Raw genomic sequence first — 13248 nt, forward strand, 5'->3', positions numbered from 1 at the left:
TGCTGCAGAGTGATGACTTTTTACAGCTGATGACAGGCCGGGTTTTAGGGGTGTAGCCCCCATCAGCCAATGGCGTTACACCTGAACAGAGCCACACCCTTCCAGTGTCATTAACACTAGAATTACCAGAGCCTACAAGAAAACTCGTAAATCTGCCCCACCTTAAATCCGTTCGCACCTCTCCGCCAGCGTCTTTTGTCCTGTAAATGTGCCGATTAAGACAAGCAGCAAGCAGCCTGCTAGTCCATCCCCTCACCATCGCAGAACGTTCACAAACTTCTCCCAGCTCAGGCCTTGTTTGATTATCTGGGAGTGTAGTTCTGGAGTTTTAGAGTGGAAATAATAGATCGTTATTTGGCACACATGCATTTCATGTGTCTTCCGTTTCCACAGTAATCTGTGTAAACACATTGTTAAAACAGAAACTTTTTCATATTTTAGTAATTAATGTTAAATTATAGAATGTGTGAAGCCTGAAGTCCAAAGATCAAATAAACACTTTCACAAAAGGTTCAAGGACAATACAACAGCTTCCGTGGTGTAGTGGTAAGGTTTGCTGACTTATAATCAAGAGTCCCCGGTTTGATCCCAACTGCCTCCTGTATTTACCATTTTCAGTAGTGAGCTGCTCTTATTGTTAATATTATACAGTACACACATACATTTGGTTTGCGTCTGTAACAGACTGTGTACAGTATGTTACCGACCTCGGGCCTAGGGGATCCTGGGCCAGGTTCAGGCCACTGTTGCTACAGGGTGTAGCCACAGCAATATGGCGTAAAGCATAAAAAAAAACAGGCAGCAGTCCCGAGTCTCAGACCATACTTCTCTGTTCTCTTCTCTTTTTATTCTCCTTTTCCCAGAAATATATACAGTGGAACCTCAGTTTGCGAGCATAATTCATTCCGGAAACGTGCTCGCAGTCCAAAGCACTTGTATATCAAAGTGAATCTCCCCATAAGAAATAATGGAAAATCATATGATTTGTTCAACAACCCAAAACCATTTATATAAAACATGATTAATACAAAATATAAAGTAAAAATACATAAAACAAATTAACCTGCACTTTACTTTTGAATAGAATCATGGCTGGTGTGAGTGAGTTTCTAAACTCTTCTGGGATTCCACCCAACGGGATGACACGCGGAAGAGCGTCCCAAAGCAATCGCAGTCTCCCAGGGCTGTAGCAGTTCGCCGTAAAAGCGAATTCGAAAAGATCGCGGACATGCTGTAAGCGCCTGCCGTCGATGGGTGATACAAGGAACAAGGAATATTACAAATGTGCAGGGCCCTGCCTGAGTGCTGTGTCTGTTTCAAGCTGAATAAAGCTTTGTGTTTTAGTGTGTAAGACAGGGACTCGCACGTCACAGCACACACGCGCGTGCGAGCACACACACACACACAAACACACGTGCGCACACACGCGCGCGCACACACAGTCACAATGCTAATGCTGTAGTAAACAGTATATGCTCGTACGGATGTTTACTATGAGTGAAGCACACCGACTCAGACCGAGAATAGGAGACGATTGCCCACAATCCCGCAGCGAGAGAGAGAGAAGAACCATCAGCTCAGTTGTGAAAATATGATGCTCAGCAGACAAAGCGTATACATACTTCTCGTACTGCAAGACCTCGCTAGTTTATCAAGTCAAAATTTATTAAAAATTTTTGCTCGTCTTGCAAAACACTCGTAAACCAAGTTACTCGCAAATCGAGGTTCCACTGTATATGCTTCAATTTCTGCATAGATCAACATGGCAATCAGTGAAAACAATGGTGCAAGCCAATTTCCTCAGTATAACAAATATTGTAAACACATTTACTTTGAGTACTTGATTAGAAACCAATGTCCCCAGAACTCGTTAATTTTCCAAGGAAGCAGACAGTTCTGTATCCCCACATTGTGTGTAGATGAGATACTAAATCAAAGCAGTCCGACTATTCAAAGCAGGTGACTCTTTAGCAAGACAGGTAAATATTTATGTCCTGTAGATAGCCATCAGCAATAACCTGTAGCAGAATTTTCCAGAAATTCTGCCTTTTCTTTAAAACACTGGTTTACAGCCCATTACACTAAGCAACACACCGAAATGTCATTTTCTTTAGAATACTGAATTCTAGCCCATTACATGTACATTTATAGGACTTGTGAAAGATACCGTTTTTTATTTCACTTTTATTCTCTCAGTCACGATCACGATACATACTACCGCCATAGGGATCTGACACTATTAGTGTTTTTTCTCCGTGCTACAAGAACCGTCCTTCCTACATTTACGACATGCGTAGCTGTTGCAATGCACGCACTTCTCTCTATGCTGTGGTTCCTGTTACATTGAAAGGGCACCTGATGCTGGTTCTATTCAATAAGGGCGCGCACAAAAAGGCGAGCTTCAAAAGGGCGACCTCAATTGGGCACAGCGAGTAAAGGCAACAAACGCAACAAAATTATTACAGAAAATTTATTAGATAAAGGCAATGATTGAACGTATAAAAAGGCGAAAGCAAGAATATTAAAACATCCAATTAATTAATGCATGAACTTCTAACGAACTATTTCTAAAGCTCTCTATATTTCGTTGTTTTCTGCTCTTACTCATTGTTGTGTTACACTTAAAGCTGTAGATTATGTGCAATGCCACGTAGATATTTTATTATTATCTACTATTATAATCCATCTATTATTATCTAAATTATCTAAGAACGCCTTTATTCGCCGCACCCAATTGAGGTCGCTATGGTGTGATGGGTCCACAGCTCTTCCAACAAGGGCCATTTGTTTTTAATAAATAATCGCTGCGCTCGCAGCTTAGCGAGGGGGAGTGGTAACTATAGTGAGCCGCAGGGCGATCTGAGGTGTGAGCGTTTCTCACCAAAGTGCACAGGTGAGAGACTGCCCGCATCCGTGATTGTTCCTGTGGCTAATGGGCTGCAGCTGCCATGTCCTCTCTGCATATATAGAGAAGCCTGAGACAGTTAGAAGAAGGAAAAAGAAAGAACAAAAAGAGAAAGGAGAATAATATTGCATTAGTGTGATGATGTTTTCTGATTCTTGATGGATTAAAAGCCAGAAGTCTGCACGACCATCATCATCAAGTCCTTCCGTGAGAACCCTAATTACAAAGAGGACTATTTTATTTTTGTTAGGTAGAATGCCCAGAGGGGACTGGGTGGTCTTGTGGCCTGGAACCCCTGCAGATTTAATTTTTTTTCTCCAGCCGTCTGGAGTTTTTTTTTGTTTTTTCTGTCCCCCCCCTGGCCATCGGACCTTACTCTTATTCTATATTAACTAATGTTACCTTATTTTAATTTCTTACCTTGTCTTTTATTTTTCTTTTCTTCATTATGTAAAGCACTTTGAGCTACTTTTTGTATGAAAATGTGCTATAGAAATAAACTAGACAAAGAGCCCGTTTCGACAACGTAAGATGAAACGTGCACGAGTGCAATAGTAATAAGTATAAGCACCACAAACCTGGTATAGGTGTATTGAATGAATGCGTAATTAGGCCTCGAGCTGTAGTCGAAATCGCCTTTCAGGCCTCTAGAGCTTTAATTGAAGTCGCCTTTCTCTTTGAATTTTCGCAGCCGTAAATCCGCCGCCTGCCGTGATGTCAGTCTCGTAAGGTTTTTCGGACAGCTGCGCAGAAGGCGACTGCGCATTTGGCTTCGGACAGACGTGAGTGAGTGAGTGAGTGAGTGAGTGAGTGAGTGAGTGAGTGAGTGAGTGAGTGAGTGAGTGAGTGAGTGAGTGAGTGAGTGAGTGAGTGAGTGAGTGAGTGAGTGAGTGAGTGAGTGAGTAGACTGGCGAATTATATATAAGATGTTGTTGCTGTGTTGTTGTTCTGATTGGTACTATTCAGGTCATAAAATGATTTCTTCAAAATGTCACATATATTGTCTCTTTCTTTCAGGTGTGTAATAGAAACCACAGCATAGAGAGAAGCGTGTACATTGCAACAGGTACACATGTCGTAAATGTAGGAAAGACGGTCTTTTTTTTTTGACATCATACACCATAAGGTGCATGCTAATTCGGCGTGAGCAGGAACACTCAATAAAACTGAATAAAAAAAATCAAGTGACAACGAGATACGAATGAGGCAGATTCACCAGCGTCTGTGTGTCAGCTTTTATCCATCCAGATCAGAGAATGTCCAGTTCCATTGTCTCAAAACACCACTCACATCTCCAGTTATTCCCAGTTTCAAATAAAAACTAACAGTATACAGATCCCTGGGGCGGAAGTATGTATCGTGATCGTCCATCCATCCATTATTCAACCCGCTGAATCCAAACACAGGGTCACGGGGGTCTGCTGGAGCCAATCCCAGCCAACACAGGGCACAAGGCAGGAACCAATCCCAGGCAGGGTGCCAACCCACCGCAGGACACACACAAACACACCCACACACCAAGCATACACTAGGGCCAATTTAGAATCGCCAATCCACCTAACCTGCATGTATTTGGGAGGAAACCGGAGTGCCCGGAGGAAACCCACGCAGACACAGGGAGAACATGCAAACTCTACGCAGGGGAGGACACGGGAAGCGAACCAGGGTCCCCAAACTGCGAGGTAGCAGTGCTACCCACTGCGCCACCGTGCCACCCCTTTCATAAAATAAAATATGAAAATGTAATGCAGAATGACATTAAGAATCAAGGGGTCCACTGTTAGAAATGGCCTTAGCTGTGAGGTCCCTGCTCCAAAACACGTTGGGTGCCATTGGTTTCTTGAAGTAAAATAATCTCATCTTGAAGGCTTACGTTATAACACACATTTTTAATTTCAGTATTTCTGCTCCTCCGTAATCCAGTGACGTGGACGTGGGGTCCGCTGGCCCAGTGTGTGCAGATATGTGTGTGTGTGTGACCGGCGCCCCCTGTGAGCGCCCGGAGGAAACCCACGCAGACACGGGGAGAATATCGTGATTGTGACTGAGAGAATAAAAGTGAAATAAAAAACGGTATCTTTTACAAGTACTATAAATTTACACGGTCTGTTACAGATGCAAACCAAATGTATGTGTTTATTGTATAATATTAACAATAAGAGCAGCTCATGACTGAAAACGGTAAATATAGGAGGCAGTGGGGATCGAACCAGGGACTCTTGATTACAAGTCAGCAAATCTTACCAATACGCCATGGAAGCTATCGTATCGTCCTTGAACCTTTTGTGAAAGTGTTTATTTGATGTTTGGACTTCATGCTTCACACATTCCATTGTTTACGCCAACACTTTGCAACATTAATTACTAAAATATGAAAAAGTTTCTGTTTTAACAATGTGTTTACAGAGATTACTGTAGCTACGGAACACACATGAAATGCATGTGTTCCAAATAACGAACTATTATTTCCACTCTAAAACTCCAGCACTTCACTCCCAGATAATCAATCAAGGCCTGAGATGGGAGAACTTTGTGCACATTCTGCGACGGTGGGGGGATGGAATAGCAGGCTGCTTGCTGCTCGTCTTATTCGGCACATTTACAGGACAAAAGACGCTGACGGAGAGGTGCAAATGGATTTAAGGTGGGCCGGATTTACGAGTTTTCTCGTAGGCTCTGGTAATTCTAGTGTTAAGTGTCCCTCGCAGCTTCTCTCAGATGACACACTGACTCGCTGTGGACAGCCTGGTCAGATTTACAGCCTACATCTTTATTTGTGCGCTGGCACCGAAGCTCCACTTGTTGGATATCAGGTTGACTCCTGGTGGCTCAAATGTCAGCAAATGCCAGCTGCTTCCAGGCCTCTGACATCAGCAAAACACGCAGAGGAACAGAAAGACGTCCATGTGTAAGAAAAATAAGTGAAGAAGGACGTTATATTATGAAGTTAAATGCATTGGATACTCAGAAGGGGGCACACACCTCTATGTTATCAGTTCTGGAGACCCTAAAAATCTACACGACTAACTTTTAAATCCAATAGTCTGTTCTGTTGTGCCATTGGCTTAGGTGTCAATTCTTTTTTGTGTCTTTTTACTTCATTTCTTGGTCTTTTGGTTGTTGTCATTTCTGTTAATGTGGTTTGGGACGGCAGGCCAGCTCTTCTCTCTCTGGCGCAGTTGCTGCACTGTGGATTGGTGTTTGACCGCCCAGTCCACGTGGCTTTTGTAGATTTGAGAGAAGCACCTGAGTGTGTCCCTTGGCATGTGTTGTGGCAGATGATGCCAGAATGTAGCAGTAACCAGGGCCCTCCTTCAGTGCTATTTGTACCCCACATGGACGCAGTTGAGAGTCGTATTCAAACGCTTGCCGCTAAGTCGAATTCGTTCACTATGGGTGACCAACTCCATCAAGGCGGTGCTCTCCTCACCCCTTCTGTTTGGGGTCTTCATGGACAGGAAATCAAGGGGGGTGTCCAGTTGGAGAGGCTGGCATCACTCCCACCGCAGACCTCACCACTGTCACCCTTCCCTCGTACATATCCTGTATAACTCTTACGTACTTCTCTGCCACTCTTGACTTCCTCATACAATACCACAGCTCCTCTCTCCTCACCCTGTCATTTGCTTTCTTCAGGTCCACAAAGACACAATGCAACTCCTTCTGTTCTTCTCTAAACTTCTCCATCAACATCCTCAGAGCAAACATCTCATCTGTGGTGCTCTTTCCTGTCATGACACCACACTGCTGCTCACTAATCACAACCTCACTTCTTAACTGAGCTTCCAATGCTCTTTCCCATAACTTCTTGCTGTGGCTCATCAATTTCATCCCCCTGTAGTTACTACAGTCCTGCACATCCCCCTTATTCTTAAATATCGGCCCACCAGTACACTTCTTCTCCACTCCTCAGGTATCCTCTCACTTTCCAAATTTCCATTAAACAATCTGGTTAAAAACTCCACTGCCATCTCTCCTAAACACCTCCATGCTTCCACAGCTATGCCATCTGGACCAATGGCTTTTCCAATTTTCTTCCTCTTCATCACTGTCCTTACTTCCTCCTTGCTAATCCATTGCACTTCCTGATTCACTATCTCCACATCATCCAACCTCTTTTCTCTCTCATTCTCTTCATTCATCAGCCTCTCAAAGTACTCTTTCCATCTTCTCATCACACTCTCCTCGCTTGTTAGTACGTTTCCATCTTTATCCTTTATCACCATAACCTGCTGCACATGTTTCCCAGCTCGGCCCCTCTCTGTCTAGCCCACCAGTCCTTTTCTCCCTCCTTAGTGTCCAACCTCTCATACAGCACATCATATGCCTTTTCTTTAGCCTTCGCCACCTCTCTCTTCACCTTACGCCTTATCTATCTTCTGCATCTCTCTGACTGTCCCACTTCTTCTTCGCCATCCTCTTCCTCTGTATACTCTCCTGTATTTCCTCATTCCACCACCAGGTTTCCTTTTCCTCCTTCTTCTTTCCAGATGTCACGCCAAGCACCCTTCTTGCTGTCCCCCTTACTACATCTGCTGTAGTTTCCCAGCTGTCTGGTGACTCTTCACTACCACCCAGTGCCTGTCTCACCTTCTCCCTAAACTCAGCCTTGCAGTCTTCCTGTTTCAACTTCCACCATTTGATCCTTGGCTCTGCCCTCACTCTCTTCCTCTTCCTGATCTCCAACATCATCCTACAGACCACCATCCTATGCTGTCTAACTACACTTTCCCCTGCCACCACTTTGCAGTCTTCAATCTCCTTCAGATTGTCTCTTCTACATAGGATGTCATCTACCTGTGTGCATCTTCCTCCACTCTTGTACGTAACCCTATGTTCCTCCCTCTTCTTAAAATACATATTCACCACAGCCATGTCCATCCTTTTGGCAAAATCCACTATCCTCTGACCTTTTTCATTCCTCTCCTTGACACCATACCTACCCATCACCTCCTCGTCTCCTCAGTTCCCTTAATAATAATTCATTACATTTATATAGCGCTTTTCTCAGTACTCAAAGCGCTATCCACACAGGGAGGAACCGGGAAGCGAACCCACAATCTTCCACAGTCTCCTTACTGCAAAGCAGCAGCACTACCAATCACCACTTTCTGTCCCTTGGGTACACTGTTCATCACTTCATCCAACTCACTCCAAAAATCTTCTTTCTCATCCATTGCACACCCAACTTGTGGTGCATATGCACTAACAACATTCATCATCACACCTCCAATTTCCAGCTTCATAATCGTCACTCTTCCTGACACTCTTTTCACCTCCAAACACTCTTGACATGCTGTTCCTTCAGAAAAACTCCTACTCCATTTCTCCTCCCATTCACACCATGATAGAACAATTTGAATCCTCCTCTGATCCACCTGGCGTTACTCCCCTTCTATTTAGTATTTTTCATGCACAATATATCAACCTTCCTTCTCTCCATCATATCTGCTAACTCTCTCCCCTTACCAGTCATACTGCCAACATTCACAGTTCCTACCCTCAGTTCCACTCTCTTTACTTTCCTCCTCTCATCTCCCCTCCGGACACGTCTCCCCCCTCTTCTTCTTCTTCGGCCAACAGTTGCCTAATTTCCGCCAGCACCCTGTTGACTACCAGTACTGGTGGCAGTCGTTGTTAACCCGGGGTTCGACCGATCTGGAAATCTGTATTGTTGTCCGCATATTGAATTGGCAAAATTTTACACCGGATGCCCTTCCTGACGTAACCCTCCCCATTTATCCGGGCTTGGGACCGGCACGAAGAAACACACTGGTTTGTGCTCCCCCAGTGACTGGGTTCTCATACATAGAAACTAAATAAACAACAAAAAATGACATAAAATAAGTGACTAGACAAATAGTAAACAATATTAACAATACCAAATAAAACAATGACAGATTATGAGAAGAGCGCAAAGAGGACACAAAGAAACTCTTTACACTCGGGGATGAAGGCTTGTTGACCACAGCAAGGAGACAAAAGTCAAAACCAGAGGATCAAGAAATTCAGACACCAAAACCCGAGACTTTTAAGTATTTATTGCATTGGTTCCTGAGCGGATTTTGACATCTTTTTGTCGTTCTTGGGGATGTCGATAGTCAGGGGCTTCAAATCTCAAATCAAATTTGGAGTAAACGGTGTATTTAGTCTGTTGAAAATTTTGTCACATTGTGGGATATGGCCGGCCAGTCATCCCGTCCAATACCCCCTAGCCGCCAGATGGAGCCCTTCCTATAGCATGGAGGTGCCCCGAACTCCAGCAGGGCATCATGGACATTGGAGTTTTCCTGTATAGCCCTGCTGGATAATGTCAGGGCCGCCAGGGGACGCTGCAGGGAGGCCCAGAGACTCGTATTTTCAACACAGCCCGGGAGTACGTCCCAGTCACATGGACAGAGGACATGACGTGCTTCCGGGTTGAAGAAAAAGGAGTTTTCATCCGACCCGGAAGTGTTGCCAGTCACATGGACAGTGAGAAGAGAAACACTTCCGGGTCAAGAAATATAAAAAGGAATGTGGGAGATCCCAGGGTTGAGCTGAGTCGGGAGGAAGGGTGGCAACGCGTCTGGGAGTGGAGGATTGATTATTGTTAGTATTATATTGGTGATTTATGAGTATTGTGGAGTGGAGGTTGCTTGGTGCACATTATTATTATAAAATAAATAATAATTGGACTTTTATCTGGTGTCTGGTCCGAGGGTTCAAGGGAGCGATAGCACCCCCTATCTGTCACAACATCTTACTGTGACTCCATTTTGGTTTTCGCTGGGAACCGCCATGCTGAAGATTTGTTATCAGTCGTTTCTATGGCAATTTCCTAGAATTCCTCGGTGTGGTGACATCACAAAGCAGTGGTTCTCAAACTGTGGGGCGGACCCCCCTAAGGGGGGGGCGCAAAGTAACAAAAAGGGGGGCGCGAAGATGTGAAAAAAAAGAAAACAAGAATCGATAATATGAAAAATACATCTATTGAAACCAAAACAAATTAACTTAAACTACATTCTGATACTAGAAAAATAAATACTGAGTTAGATGAATGTCGATAAAAGTTAAGTAGGTCTAATAAAATATGCATCTATGATATATCATTAATTGAAAAAAGAACAAATTGGTATTAGTGGGCTCCTTTCAAAAAAACATTAGGGGGGGCTGCGATTAAAACTGTTATGAAAGCTCAGGTCACAAATACTTAAACGTTGAGAAACGCTGACCTAAAGGTTGACCCGGGCGGTTCCAGGATACCCGAGTTTCTTAAGTCTTAACCACTAGGGGTCAAGCCAAAACCGAAACCCTAAATCACAAAGAGCAGGAGTCGCTTACATGAACTAAACTGACACACGATAATCTTAGTTATCCGCAAACTCGGACAAGTAGGAAAGTGTGCATCATGACCTTTACACCCTGTGACGTCACAGCTGTTCACTACCAGATCGTTACCCTAGCAACAGAGCAGTAACGGCTTCACTAAATGGTGAGGCCTGCAAAAACCAAACTGCATCATGGGAAACATAACATGAGCAGCTTATCGACCTTGAAGACCTCTATCAGAAATTGGAGGATCAGGACTCTCCTCCAAGACCAAGACTCAAACATCTGCTGAAACCTGAGCCCACTGACAGGTGAAGAGAAACACAAGGAGAAGGAAGGCGGGCAGGCAGCCTCCAGATTGATCATCGGAATGCCTGACATCACAAATCGATTAGGACTGATATGCCAGGGCAAGCTTACACTTCTGTCTCTGCTGTTTCTGTAAGACAAGCCTGTGGTGTGTGACAATCTGCAGGTGCACAAATGGAGAGGATGACGACAATGCTGAGGTCAGTCCCCCTGCCATGGGCAGCCCCGTATCTGCACAAGCGTTCATCTGCCAGTATGAGGGCAAAAACGTCATTATGGATAAAAAGTGCCCTGATGTGGTAATCACAGTGGAAAAAGAGCACTTTGTGACAGACAGCAAGTTGGGTGACATAAAAAGCATTCACGGAGTCATGGAGCTGATAATGTGGGAAACGAGGCCCCCAAGTGGTTAAGACTGTAAATCACAAGTTTTATATCGGCCTTCTCAACTCATTTAAATGCCAGAGGGAGAACTCAGGCGTGGTGATGTCAGGGTGGTCCCGCCTCCTGGGGCTCCACTCACAAGGAACATAAGGCTGTTTCTGTAAGACAAGCCTGTGGTGTGTGACAATCTGCAGGTGCAGAAATGGAGAGGATGACGACAACGCTGAGGTCAGCCACCCTGCCATGGGCAGCCTCTTATCTGCACAAGCATTCATCTGCCAGTATGAAGGCAAAAACGTCATTAGGGATACAAAGTGCCCTGGCGTGGTAATCACAGTGGAAAAATAGCTGGAGGACAGCACTTTGTGACAGACAGCAAGTGGTGTGACATAAAAATCACAATTTCGTCTATCTGTATACTTGTATATGGTTGAGATGACAATAAAGTTCACTTTGACCTTGACTTTGAAAAGTATTCACTGAGTCGTGGAGCCGATAATGTGGGAAACAAGGCCCCCTAGTGGTTAAGACTGTAAATCACAAGGCAGAAAGTGCAATCCCAAAAATGGACAACTCTTTAAATTAGAAATAAATGCATCAGTGTCTATAGAGTTAATATAAATATTTCATGATTTAATGCAGTGCATTTCATTACCAAAAATAAAGCATCTGTGTATTTATGAATATGTGCATTCACCTGGTTGTTGTCTCTCTGTCTTTCCAACAGATGGCACATCACACTACTTTGACAAATCCCATACCAAATGGTATATAATAAAGACATACAAATTAGTTAACTTCTGACAAGATGATCATATCTGAACAGAAAGTTGTTAAAATGACATCCTCAGTTTTATCCTGGTCCACTTTAAGCTGACAGTTTCAGACCTGTGAGTATTACTAGTTCTGAGTGAAGCTTTTGTCAACCTAATGCTCAAAAATATCACAGAAATATAACAAAAACCCTAAAGAGGAGGGATAATGATAAACCCTCAGCTTTTATTAAAGGGCAGATAATTTTTTTTTTTATTTATAGATCTAGGATTTAGCTTGAAAAAAATAGAAAAATACATTGAAAAGCTCAAAGGTGAAAAGCCATCCTAAGCAAACAATTCACAAAATGCAATTTAAAATTCAGAGCCCTTCAGACAGAGCACAATAAATCAAGAAAAACAGAATATCCAAGACAGAAAACACAATACTCCCAAAACTCCACAGCATTACACATGATCTCCTGCTCCTGAGCCTTCTCAACTCATGTAAATGCCAGAGGGAGAACTCAGGTATGGTGATGTCAGGGTGGTCCCGCCTCCTGGGGCTCCACCCACAAGGAACATAAGTAAACTTAAAGGCACAGAACATAATCAACTAATCTGCGGTGGGCTGGCACCCTGCCCGGGGTTTGTTTCCTGCTTTGCACCCTGTGTTGGCTGGTATTGGCTCCAGCAGACCCCCGTGACCCTGTAGTTAGGATATAGCGGGTTGGATAATGGATGAATTGATGTATGGATAATTAATAATAAACAAAATTGACAGAAATAACATAAAATATGAAAAACAGACACATAACGTTACCCCCCCAATCTCCTTTCAGATTCCCCTAAAAATTCCCACAAACAACAATAAGTTCAAACAATAAAGTCCATCTTCATACTTGGTCATCCTGGCCTGAAGACTGGGGTCTAGAAGGGCAGACAAGGTGGGGGGCTAACACCTGTGTGATGTTTTTCTGTTTCTGGCTGGGGTTCAAATCCTTCTTTCTTATCCTTCTTGAGTTATTTATTTAAGTTAATATCACTTTTGTCATTTCCCTTATGCGTTTGTTATGTTCCATGTGTTTGAAGGGGTAGCTCCCCAAGAGGCGGGGCCACCTGCCCGTCACCACAAGGTACCGCCCTCAGCCCTATAAAGGTGAGGGCTACCCACAATCCCTTGCTGTTCTTTCTGTGCTTCTGTGATTTTTCTTTTTCTGATCCCGTACTCGGTTCTTCACGTCGCCCATTGGGTTCTACGTTGAAGCTTTACTTGCTATTGGATCGTCTTATTGTTTGGCCGACTCCTTTGCCTTTTGCGCTCTGGGTGTTTTTTGAAAAAAAAATCATTTTAAGAAGTCCTTGAACTTGCCCTCGTTACTAGCCGGGTTTGACAATTTCTCAATTCCGGTGGGCATTTTAGGAGATTTCGGGGACTTTTGTCCTTGGGAGGTCTGGAGATTCAGAATGTTGTGACATCAGTGATGTGATAATGGTGGTCACATGTCACATCTTACTTTGTCATGCAAACAAAGGAACGAACAGGAGGGGAACAAAACTAAACTTTTGTCAATGTAAATTGAAAAG

General features: G+C 43.7%; 1 protein-coding gene across 1 annotated transcript in view; it reads right to left on the bottom strand.

The window, feature by feature from the left end:
• The window catches only part of ccdc141 (coiled-coil domain containing 141), a 160547-nt gene that overhangs the window by 124756 nt on the left and 22543 nt on the right, over positions 1-13248 (bottom strand). The window lies entirely within an intron of this gene.

This window comes from Erpetoichthys calabaricus, chromosome 8 (assembly GCF_900747795.2).
Source record: "Erpetoichthys calabaricus chromosome 8, fErpCal1.3, whole genome shotgun sequence".
NCBI classification, from domain to species: Eukaryota; Metazoa; Chordata; class Cladistia; order Polypteriformes; family Polypteridae; genus Erpetoichthys; species Erpetoichthys calabaricus.